Here is a 12,250-nt window from a genome sequence, read left to right on the forward strand (position 1 = left end):
TGCCACAAAATATGTTGGGGGCTTTATAAATCAATAACAATAATAGTATCTCCGGTAGCTGGAAAAAAGGGTCCCGGCTGAGGGGGGATAAATAGGGTGCCGCCAAAGACTCTAATGCAATTATTGTTAATATGGCAAAAAAAGCAGGAAAAAGGGCGCCGGGTGGTTAGGGTTAGGCACCACCAGGGGGGTGGTTAGGGTTAGGCACCACAAGAGGGGTGATTAGGGTTAGGCACCACAAGAGGGGTGGTTAGGGTTAGGCACCACAAGGGGGGTGGTTAGGCACCACAAGGGAGGTAGAGTTAGGCACCACCAAGGGGATGGGTGAGGTTAGGCACCACCGGGGTGGTGGTAAGGTTTAGGCGCTACCAGGGGAGTGGTTAGTTTTAGGCACCACCAGGGGAGGGTTCTGTGTGAGAGTAGGGTTGGGATAAGCTGTATTGTTGAATTTATCGTTAACCAAGTTTGACAACAATGTTTATCGCTTTAGATTTCGGTATCCACCAGCACCATTTTGTTATCCATCCAGGCCCTTTTTTCACGGCGCCCTTTTTTCATGCACGCAGTATCTTCCATTCTCTTAGATAGCAAGTAAAAACGTCATCATTTTGCACATTCATCTTATTTTCAGCATCCTGTGTTTTCCTCCATCCATTTTTCATTTCTGATGATTAATAATAGCAAGGATGCCACATGGTCAGAATTATATTACTTTGCTTCTTGACTAGCTCTTCTTGTGTATTTATAAATCTATGTGTGGATACTGTATGCTTGATTGCTCTTTAAGAACAGAGGGAACAGAAGGACAACAGAAGTACATCAAGTTAAGCAGAGAGCAATATTTCAATACATTTGCAAGTGCTTATTTTTCCACTGTGATCTGTTTTTTTTTTTTTTTTGCAGGAAGAAAAAGTTTTTCTCATCATAGCGTGGCATATATTCATGTAATCAGCAATAGAAGAGATTCCCTTCAGAGGTAACGTTTTATCGACTTACATCTCCTATAGCCGAGAAGCAAACCAATACGCTGGTGGCTGCTTTCAATCCAAATAGCAGAGCTGTCACAGATCTGTACAACAGAAGCTAAGATTACCTTGAGAGAATATGTAATCAGAAGTTACCGTCAGTGAAAATTCCATGTCAGAATGATCAGCAGCTCCAGAGATAAATATGTCTGGATCCAGTTGCTTGAATTAATCTTTAACCACTTCCCCACTAAGGGTTTTTTACCCTCACTGACCAGAGCAATTTTAACCTGCCAGCGCTCCTTCTTTTCATTCGCCAATAACTTTATCACTTCTTATCAGACCAAAATGATCTATAACTTCTTTTTTTTGCCATAAATTACTGTATTTTTCGGAATATAAGACGCACTTTTTCTCCCCCAAATTTTGGGGAGAAAAGTGGGTGCGTCTTATATTCTAAAGATGCAAAAAAATCAATGCAGAGTGCGCAGGGAAGCTGAACCGCCGCTATACATTACCTGATCCTGAAGCCGCGATCCTCCCCCCGGCTGTCGGCGATCCTCTACAGCATCCTCCTTTCATCCTGGGTCACGCAGCCTACCGCTGTGCAGAGCCGCCGGGGTCTGCTGGGCCATCTCCATAAACACTGCCGGGGTCCGCTGGGCCATCTGCATAATCACTGCTGGAGTCCGCTGGGTCATCTGCATAATAGCCGCTGGAGTTCGCTGGGTTGCCGCCTCCATACACGCAGTTCTCTGCACTAGCCGCGCACATACGCCAGGGGTCATGCATGACGTCATGCATGACCCCTGGCGCACGTCTGCGGCTAGTGCAGAGAACTGCGTGTATGGAGGCGGCGACCCAGCGAACTCCAGCAGCTATTATTCAGATGACCGTGCTGCGGGAACCAGGATGAAAGGAGGATGCTAAAGAGGATCGCCGACAGCCGGGGGGGAGGATCGCGGCTGCAGGATCAGGTAATGTATGAAAATGTATTGTAGTGTATTGTAGTGTAGTGTAGTTAATTGGAGTGTATTTTAGTGTAGTGCAGTTAATTGGAGTGTAGTTTAGTGTAGTTAATTGTAGTTTAGTGCAGTGTAGTTTAGTTTAAGTGTAGTGTATTGCTGTATAGTGTATTGTAGTGTAACTGGTGGGGAAATAGGGCATAGTGTAGTGTAACTGGACAGTGTAGTGTAGATAGAGTAGCTTAGAACATTTTTTGGGGGGGGATAAATGTCCATAAGACACCCCTGCAGTATAGACACACATAGGTTTAGTTTTTTGTTTGTTTTCCTGATTTTTGCCCTCTAAACCTAGGTGCGTCTTATATGCCAGAGCGTCTTATATTAGGCTTTTTAGGTAATGATATTTGTTTTCAGTAGTTACTTTACTTTCTATTAATTTTAAAGGAAAACATGAAAAATACACTATTTCTCCAATTCCATCCCCTATAGTTTTAAAATAAACAATGCCACTGTAAATAAAACCCCACACATTGTATTTGCCCATGTGTCCTGGTTATTATAACATTTAAAGTATGACCCTATTACAATGCATGGTGACAATATATTATTTTGAAATAAAGGTATATTTTTTCGGTAGCAGGAAAAAAGGGTGGCGGCTAGAAAACAAAAAGGGGACAGTAGACTCGAATGCATTTATCGTTAATATGGCGCCCAAAGAAGAAACAAGGGTGTCCAATAAATATGATTAACAACATTAGAACATTTAAGTTTTTGAAATATGTTATTGTTTTAGAAACTTGCAATGGTATAGTTTTTGTAATATTATTTAGTTTGTATGTACAGATTTTACGTTATCAAATATAGTATAATTTCTATGTGTGTAAGGGTGTTTGTGCAGGGGGAGTGGTTAGGGTTAGGCACCGCCAGGGGGGTGAATAGGGTTAGGCACCACTGTTAGGTTTAGGCAACATTGAGGGGGTGGTTAGGGTTAGGCACCACCGAGGGTTAGTTAGGGTTAGGCACCACCAGGGGGGTTAGTTAGGGTTAGGCATTACCGGGAGGGGATGGTTAAAGTTAGGCACCACCAGTGGAGGGTTCTGTGTGAGAGTAGGGTTAGGTTAAGCTGTATTGTTGAATTATGTAACCATTTTTAAAGTTAACATCTTTTAGTTGTCATCTCCCATCTATTTTAAAGTGGTATTTTAACAATGTTTATCGTTATTGAGATTTAGTTATCCAGCCCTTTTTTTCCTGGCGTCCTTTTTTTCAATGCACTCATATTTTTTTCTGGTTTGTGTTTTTTGTACCCAATCAATTTCAAGCACTTATTTGCAAAAATAACAGTATTACCGTATATCCCCATGACATACATAGTTAAAAAACTGAGTTCTTTCTTTTCATTTTGGTAACTATGGGGGCAGGGGTCGGGGGAAGGAGGATTTAATGTATTTTAGTAAATTAATATAGTGTAAAATGTGTATTTTTAATGTATTTTTTTTGTTAGCACCAATGTCCCCCCCACACACACATACTATTCTGTGTGCTCTGAACAGAGTTCAAAGCACACAGGCAGTGTTGTTACAGGAAAGATCACTGGCTTCTTGTTGAAGCCATGATCATTCACTTACAGGCACTTTGATTGGCTCAGGAAACAACATGTTCCCGTTCACCAATCACAGATGTTTCAATCTCAGCAGGTATGCGCAACAGGGGCGCGTATCCTCGCCAAATGGCAGTGGTGAGCAACATATTAAAATGTCTGTTTGCCATTAACAGGGCTGAACAAGATGGTTCAATATGTATAGTGGTCCTTAAAGAGACTCAGCTGCCATCCTCAGCCTTCTCCGTCTTTTACAACGGGTCCCGTAACTTCCACCAGTTGGGGCCAGCCTAAGCAAGCACAGTGCACTCCCTCCGTACTGCGCAGGCGCCTGCGTAAGGCAGGCGCCTGCATAAGACAGGCGCCGGAGAGACAGAGGGGGTCACTGCGTATGCGTAAAACTGGCTGCGTCTGCCCAATGTTGAAGGACCCGGTACAGAACACAGAGACAGCTGAGGATGGCGGCGTGGGTGCGATCTATACAGGTGGGGCTGGAGGAAGCCCCAGGTATGTTTAAATCTTGTATAATATTTCAGCTCTGAGTCTCTTTAAGTGGAGATTACCTGAAACAATAAAAAAAACTAACAAAATTGCTAATTAACCTCAGTAGTGACATCAGCCTTGACTCCACTGCTCCAGCGCTGGTACAGATTGTAGAATATGTTGTCGTGGCCATGCTCCCATCTGTGTACAAGCACAGCTCTTACCTCAGGATGGAAGCGCAGCCGCAAAGAAAAAGTGGAGAAGAGGGTCCTAGCTAGCAGCAGTGGGTTTAAGGAGGACATGAGAGGCCTCTGAATCATCCAGAGGTTTCCCACTAATTAGGTAAGTATCTCGTATCCTCCCCTCCCTCCGAATTCCCCCCTTGCCTGGCCATTACAAAGTATGCAGAGCACTGCAGAACTGCTACTCACCTCGAGCCGGGATCCCTCTTCAGCATGTCGCAGGTTCACAGCATCTCCTCTATGGCTCTCTCATTACATCACGAGAGGGAGACCAGAGGAGATGTTGTGAGCCTGCAACATTCTAAACAAGGATCTTGGTACGTGAGGCGAGTAGCACTTCTACAGTGTCCGTTCTATATCTTCTGCATGATGGGGAGCAGACCAATGCTGGGAGTACAGCTGATTATCTAACCCAGGGAGAGGGCTACTTAACCTCCTTGGCGGTAATCCCGAGCTGAGCTCGGGCTATGCCGCCGCGGAGGATTGCTCTGGCCCTGCTGGGCCGATTTGCATAATTTTTTTTTCAAACACAGAGCTAGCACTTTGCTAGCTGCGTGTTTGTTCCGATCGCTGCCGCTTGCCGCCAATCCGCCGCTACCCAACGTAAAAGAGGGCCCCCTCGCAGACCCCTTGCACAGCCTGGCCAATCACCTATGGGGTGGATCGGGACTCCCTCTGACGTCATGACATCAATGACGTCGATGACGTCAGTCCGATCCGCGACATGGCGATGGGGAAAGCCCATACAGGAAATCCCGTTGAGAATGGGATTTCCTGTTGGGATTATGTGCTGACCGCGATTGGAGGGGCTGGGCGGATGCCGCAGGGAGGGGGAAGCATGTAGCTAGCGCTAGGCTAGCTACATGCTAAAAAATTTTTTTTTAAAAAAACCCCTGCCGCGTCCATGCGCTGCAAATAATTAGAATGGCAGAGAGGTTAAAACAGAAATGGGGCTCATCTGGTTATCTAACCTGAGGAGGGGGCTTTCTATTACAGTACTGGGGAAACATATAGCTACCTATGCTGGGGGGCATATCTGGCTACCTATAATGAGAGGGGCAAGCTACTTAGTACTGGTGCCACATCTGCCCCCTACATAAAGCCAAATGATGCCTATGCTTCTACTGTGAACATTGCTGCTTTGCTGACAAGAAGAAGCCTGTAAAACCAACAAGAAAACACATAACACAGTGAGTGACAGAACTGAGAAGAAAGGTGCAAAAAAAGTATTGATCTACTAATAACTACTGAAGTGACCACATTTTACAAAAGCCTCATTAGCAAATCAATGTTGCTGTCTCTTTTCATCTCACTTAGCTTTGTAATCTTCTGATTTGGGAACTCCATGCATTTGGCATAGTCTTAAAGAACAAGTGACACCCATGCTAACCTAAAAATAAAAACCACATATACAGCGGAATGCGAAAATTTGGGCAACCAGAATCGAGACTCTCATTGGAACCTACAGGAAGCGTTTAAAGGCTGTCATTTCTGCACATATTGATTTCATTTCTTTTTTGTGGTGTCCAAATTTATGCACTTGCCTAATTTTGTTTAAACAATTATTGCACACTAAATCCAATAAACTTAATTTCACTTCTCGAATATCACTGTGTGTGTCTCCTATATGATATATTTAACTGACATTTTTTATTGTAACAACCAACGATTTATACAGGAAAATCATGACGGTTAACAAGGTTACCCATACTTTCGCATCCCACTGTATAAGTAGATAAATATGAGTTCTACTTACATAACAAATGTATTGCACAGTCCACATAATGATTCCTGTGAATTTTGTAAAGGAAAAGCAGAGAATCCTATTCTAGACAGTTTTCATTTTGGTTACCTTTAAATGAAGCTAATCCTGACATCATTTCCTCCCTCACTCTTTTTTTCTCCTCTTGCTAATTGTGTATTCGTTACCCCTCCTCACTCCTCCCAGAGTCTTCAGACACCCCCACTGAGGTATATATTAGGAAGTGCACTGTCTTATGTCATTAGAAGGAGGGGGAAATAAAGGGAAGAGGAGGAATATATTATACAGTAGATAAAAAGACCCCCCAGCATGCAGCTGTTTTGCCAGCTGATGGCAATGTCAATTAAAGGGCCAGTGCTCCTAAGGTATGTGATAACCCCCAAACCATAACAGCAGAAAACATTTTGAAAGTTTTGAATGCAGAATTAGCATATTTATCAATTAAGACACTCAGACCAGTTGCTGTTAAAATTTGATTTTTATGTTGGTGACAATCCCGCTTTAACACAGATGCTGCCCTTTGGGACACAAATATCTGGCATCCTGGTTGATTGAGCAGCCCAAACAGACACATAATTTCCACAGGTGAATGCAGAGGAGAAGATTGATCAAGACCAGTGCAATGAAAACTTGGGAAGTTGCTTAGAACAACCAAAATCCCAGTTTCATTTGACAGCTGAAGCCAAGCTCTGGGCAAGGTTTGCATTTTCTTATTAAAAGCATCTTCTTACAAATAATACCCCATGGCAAATTCGCATACGTGACATAAAGATACCATGAAATTTGGGTGCAGAGATATAGCTGATAGTAGAATATCGGTAACATTTACCATTATTCTATTTTTCATTTGTAAAATATTGGTAGTTATCAATATTTTACTACAGTTAAACCTAACCCTACTCTCATGCAGAATCCCCACACCCCTTCAATTCTTACCCTAACCACCCCCTTCCAGTGCCTAACCCTAATCACCCCACCTCTGAAGTGTGTGTAGTTAACAAGCTTGTTAGCTCTCTAAACTGTGTTGTCAGCTACTGAGTAAACTGTCAGGTATAGTATTTATTCAGTGTCCTCCCAAGGCATCGTTGCCAATCATATCAGGGCCTTGCACCTTCTCTTTCCCAGCGCAGTCGTGCAGAAGCTGCGTGAGCACGCCCGCACATGTGCAGTAAGCTTGTGCACAAGCAGCTCCATGCTACTGCTCACATGCAGCTGTGCTCATGCGACTACTGCACGGCTGCGGTTGTAACAGAGGAGAAGCATGCCTTCCTCCACATCGGGAGGACTGAGGGGGGAAATCAGAGCATGGAGGGAAGTCTCAATAGAGATCTGAGCATTCCCTCTGTTTAGGTAAATAACTCTTTTTGAACCAGGGGTTCGGCTCGGGTTCCCTTTAAAGTGGACCTGAGCTCAGAACGTCCTCTCTGCTCTAAAAGATAAGCAACGGCATAATAACCCTTAAAGAGAATCTGTACTGTCCGATTTGTACAATAAAAAAAAATACAAATTGAGTCACTGTGATCTCCTGGATACCTCTTTGCTGTTTCCGTCGCTTCCCGCTACAATCCTAGCTTTTAATCGCCAGTGTTAGGCAATGTTTACAAACAAAAACATGGACAAGATAATGGAAACACCGTGAAAATAAACAAAATATATGACAGTAATCATGTGCTTACCATGTCAGTTGCTGCTGCCGCCGCTGGCTGCACATCTGGGACTTCCGGTGCAGCTGGCCGCATTGGCAGGGATGGTGTCAGCGGCGTTCCTGCGGGGATCCGGCCGCATGATGCTCAGACAGTAAATGAGGGCGGACGCATGCGCTGTCAGCGTAGCTCCTCTTATGCTCTAAGGAAGCGTGTCAGCTGACCGGCTGTCAGCTGACACGCATGGCTCCACCTCCGGTTCCGGATTGGCTGAGTGGCTTGGGGGCGTGTTGTCCTGCTTACCCGGGCTTCTTGAGTGCTGTTCTAACATTTGCTCACTGTCTGCTCTAGCTAACACTACGCGGTGATGGCTTCAGACCTTAGTCAGTTCCGTGTGTGGCTTGAACCGGCAGGACCCAGGGGATTCCATACTAGCTCAGCAAATTTATATATTGATTACTTGTGTTTGACTTCTGCTTGTTTCACTGACTTCTCTTTGCCTACCGATTCTGTACCTTTGCCAATCTGATCTGTTGCCAACCTCTGCCTGATTACTCACTTAGATTTTGCCTGCCGATTCTGTACCTTTGCCAATCTGATCTGTTGCCGACTCGATTTGTCCAACCATTCTCATTATCTGTATTCTGTGTTAGTACTGCCTTCTACTGTCACTGTCTGTAAGACCTTTTTACCTTTCAGGGAACGTCTGATAGTTGTCAGTCTGCTAGTGTCCTCACACACTAGCAGATCGTTACAATATATTTTAATATGGTGTAGGTCCACCTTTTGCGGCAATTACAGCCTCAATTCTCCGAGGTATTGATTCATACAAATTGTGAATTGTTTCCAAAGGAATTTTAGCACATTCTTCAGTTAAAACACCCTCCAGTTCTTTTAGAGACGATGGCCGTGGAAATCGACTTCTTACTTGAATCTCTAATAACGAACATAAATGCTCAATAATGTTGAGGTCTGGGGATTGTGGTGGCCAGATGAGATTCTCAACTTCATTAGAATGTTCCTTGTGCCATTCTTTAACAATTCTAGCTGTATGGATCGGGACATTATAATCTTGAAAGATGGCATTCCCCTCCGGAAACAGTTCTTGAACCATAGGATGAACTTGATCGCACAAAATTCCTAAATAGCCTCGGCTGTTAATTCTTCCATGAAGGGAAATCATTGGCCCGGTGGATTTCCAAGAAATAGCTCACCAGATCAACACAGAACCAACGCCATGTTTTACGGTTGGGAGAAGGCAGTCTGGATGAAATGCTTCTTTTGACTGTCTCCAAATGTACACTCGACCGGAGGTCGGAAATAAGGTAAACGATGATTCATCAGAGAAAATCACATTTTTCCACTGCTCGAGCGACCAATTCTGGCGGATTCTACACCACTCCAAACGATTTGAAACATTTGTTTTTGAGAGCAGAGGTTTTCTAATTGCATTTCTTCCATGGAATCCAGATTTGTGCAGCTCCCGACGAACAATTTTTGTGGAAACTAGGTTCTGTAAGTGTTCATTCAGCTCTGCAGTGATTTTAGGAGCCGTGGTCTTGCGAGCTTTTTTTAACAATTCGATTTAGTGTCCGACGGTCTCTCCCAGACAACTTCGGCTTTCGGACACAACTGTGCTTAGCCGAGGACGTTTTTCCTTCTCTTTCAAAGGCAGTCATTACTTTTGAGACAGTACCTCTTGAAATGCCAAGCATTCGGGCAATTTCTGTTACAGTAGCGCCTGCCATACGAGCCTCAACAATTTGGCCTCTTTGAAAGTCTAAGAGATCTGCCATTTTTATAAATTATAATTAACTTTGGTTTAAATATCTGTAAAAAACAATTATTTTAATTTAACATATCAAATAACAAAAATAATAAACAAACAAAAAAATTAACATATGTCAAGTTTTGAATGCTTAAAACATATTCAAAGATTATGATGCCAAAATGTTAGGTGTTTCCATTCTTTTTTCCACCCCTGTACATATATATATATATATATATATATACACATATATATATATATATATATATATATATATATATATATATATATATCATACATACATACATACATACATACATACATACATACATACATACATACATATATATACAGTGGGTTGCAAAAGTATTCAGCCCCCTTGAAGTTTTCCACATTTTGTCACATTACTGCCACAAACATACGTCAATTGTTTTGGAATTCCACGTGAAAGACCAGTACAAAGTGGTGTACATGTGAGAAGTGGATCAAAATTCATACATCATTCCAAACATTTTTTACAAATAAATAACTGCGAAGTGGGGTGCGCGTAATTATTTGGCCCCTGAGTCAATACTTTGTAGAACCACCTTTTTCTGCAATTACAGCTGCCAGTCTTTTAGGGTATGTTTCTACCAGCTTTGCACATCTAGAGACTGAAATCCTTGCCCATTCTTCTTTGCAAAACATTATGCAGGAGAACAGAGGCGCCAAAAGGATAAAGGGAAGCTAAATGAGCTTAAAAACCAAATTCTTGGTAAATAGAGGAGGTAGTGGTGGACTTACCTCCTCCAAGTAGACACACAACGACTGTAGTAAACACAGTCAATATATTTTATTTATGAACTCCAAATATGCAACGCGTTTCGCAGGTTTGATCCCGCTTCATCAGGCAATAACAACGGAGCAATAGCATATGTGGTCAGTAGAAGAGCCAGGCACCTCAGCACTTTTATCCTTTTGGCGCCTCTGTTCTCCTGCATAATATTGAGTCCACCCTGGGTGGAGGGTTGAACCCCTTTTTCTCATCTACAGAGAGCGACTTCTTATTCCTGAGTGGGGTCAGGAAAATCTCCCCACCTGCCTTTACAGTGGTTGCCTAATGGTAACCCTGGTTTGTGAGTATTAATATTTACTCTATCTAGAAACCATTTTCCAGTACATATTACACTATTGGGGCTCTTGGTGTTCCTTGTTTTTATTTCTTTGCAAAACAGCTCCAGCTCAGTCAGATTAGATGGACAGCGTTTGTTAACAGCAGTTTTCAGATCTTGCCACAGATTCTCGATTGAATTTAGATCTGGACTTTGACTGGGCCATTCTAACATATACATATGTTTTGTTTTAAACCATTCCATTGTTGCCCTGGCTTTATGTTTAGGGTCATTGTCCTGCTGGAAGGTGAACCTCCGTCCCAGTCTCAAGTCTTTTGCAGTCTCCAAGAGGTTTTCTTCCAAGTTTACCCTGTATTTGGCTCCATCCATCTTGCCATCAACTCTGACCAGCTTCCCTGTCCCTGCTGAAGAGATGCACCCCCCTGGGCATGATGCTGCCACCACCATATTTGACAGTGGGGATGGAGTGTTCAGAGTGATGTGCAGTGTTAGTTTTCTGCCACACATAGCGTTTTGCATTTTGGCCAAAAAGTTCAATTTTGGTCTCATCTGACCAGAGCACCTTCTTCCACATGGTTGCTGTGTCCCCCACATGGTTTGTGGCAAACTGCAAACGGGACTTATTATGCTTTCTGTTAACAATGCCTTTCTTCTTGCCACTCTTCCATAAAGGCAAACTTTGTACAGTGCATGACTAATAGTTGTCCTATGGACAGAGTCTCCCACCTGAGCTGTAGATCTCTGCAGCTCGTCCAGAGTCACCATGGGCCTCTTGACTGCATTTCTGATCAGCGCTCTCCTTGTTCGGCCTGTGAGTTTAAGTGGATGGCCTTTTCTTGGTAGGTTTACAGTTGTGCCATACTCCTTCCATTTCTGAATGATCGCTTAAACAGTGCTCCTTGGGAGGTTCAAGGCTTTGGAAGTCTTTTTGTAGCCTAAGCCTGCTTTAAATTTCTCAATAACTTGATCCCTGACCTGTCTTGGACCTGTCTTGTGTGTTCTTTGGACTTCACGGTGTTGTTGCTCCCAATATTCTCTTAGACAACCTCTGAGGCCCTCACAGAGCAGCTGTATTTGTACTGACATTAGATTACACACGGGTGCACTCTATTTAGTCATTAGCACTCATCAGGCAATGTCTATAGGCAACTGACTGCACGCAGATCAAAGGGGGACGAATAATTATGCACACACCACTTTGCAGTTATTGATTTGTAAAAAATGTTTGGAATCATGTATGATTTTCGTTCCACTTCTCATGTGTACACCACTTTGTGTTGGTCTTTCATGTGGAATTCCAATAAAATTGATTCATGTTCGTGGCAGTAATATGAAAAAATATGGAAAACTTTAAAGGGGGCCGAATGCTTTTGCAACCCACTGTATATATATATATATATATATATATATATATATATATATATATATATATATATATATATATATATATATATATATATATATATATATATACACACACGCACACACACACTATTATGTGTGTATGTATGTGTGTGTATATATATTACAGTATACTACAAGTTTTTACTACATAGTGAATTATCTGCACTCCAGTCTGGGATACTCACAGTTTCTCAGCATGTGACTGGCAGCTCCCTCCCCCTCAGCTCACAAACTCCATCACGAAAAAGCTGAAACTGAGAGCAGAGATGCTGTCTGTGAGGAGTAAACAAAGCACACAGAGCCTGC

Source organism: Hyperolius riggenbachi, chromosome 1 (genome assembly GCF_040937935.1).
Source record: "Hyperolius riggenbachi isolate aHypRig1 chromosome 1, aHypRig1.pri, whole genome shotgun sequence".
Lineage (NCBI taxonomy): Eukaryota > Metazoa > Chordata > Amphibia > Anura > Hyperoliidae > Hyperolius > Hyperolius riggenbachi.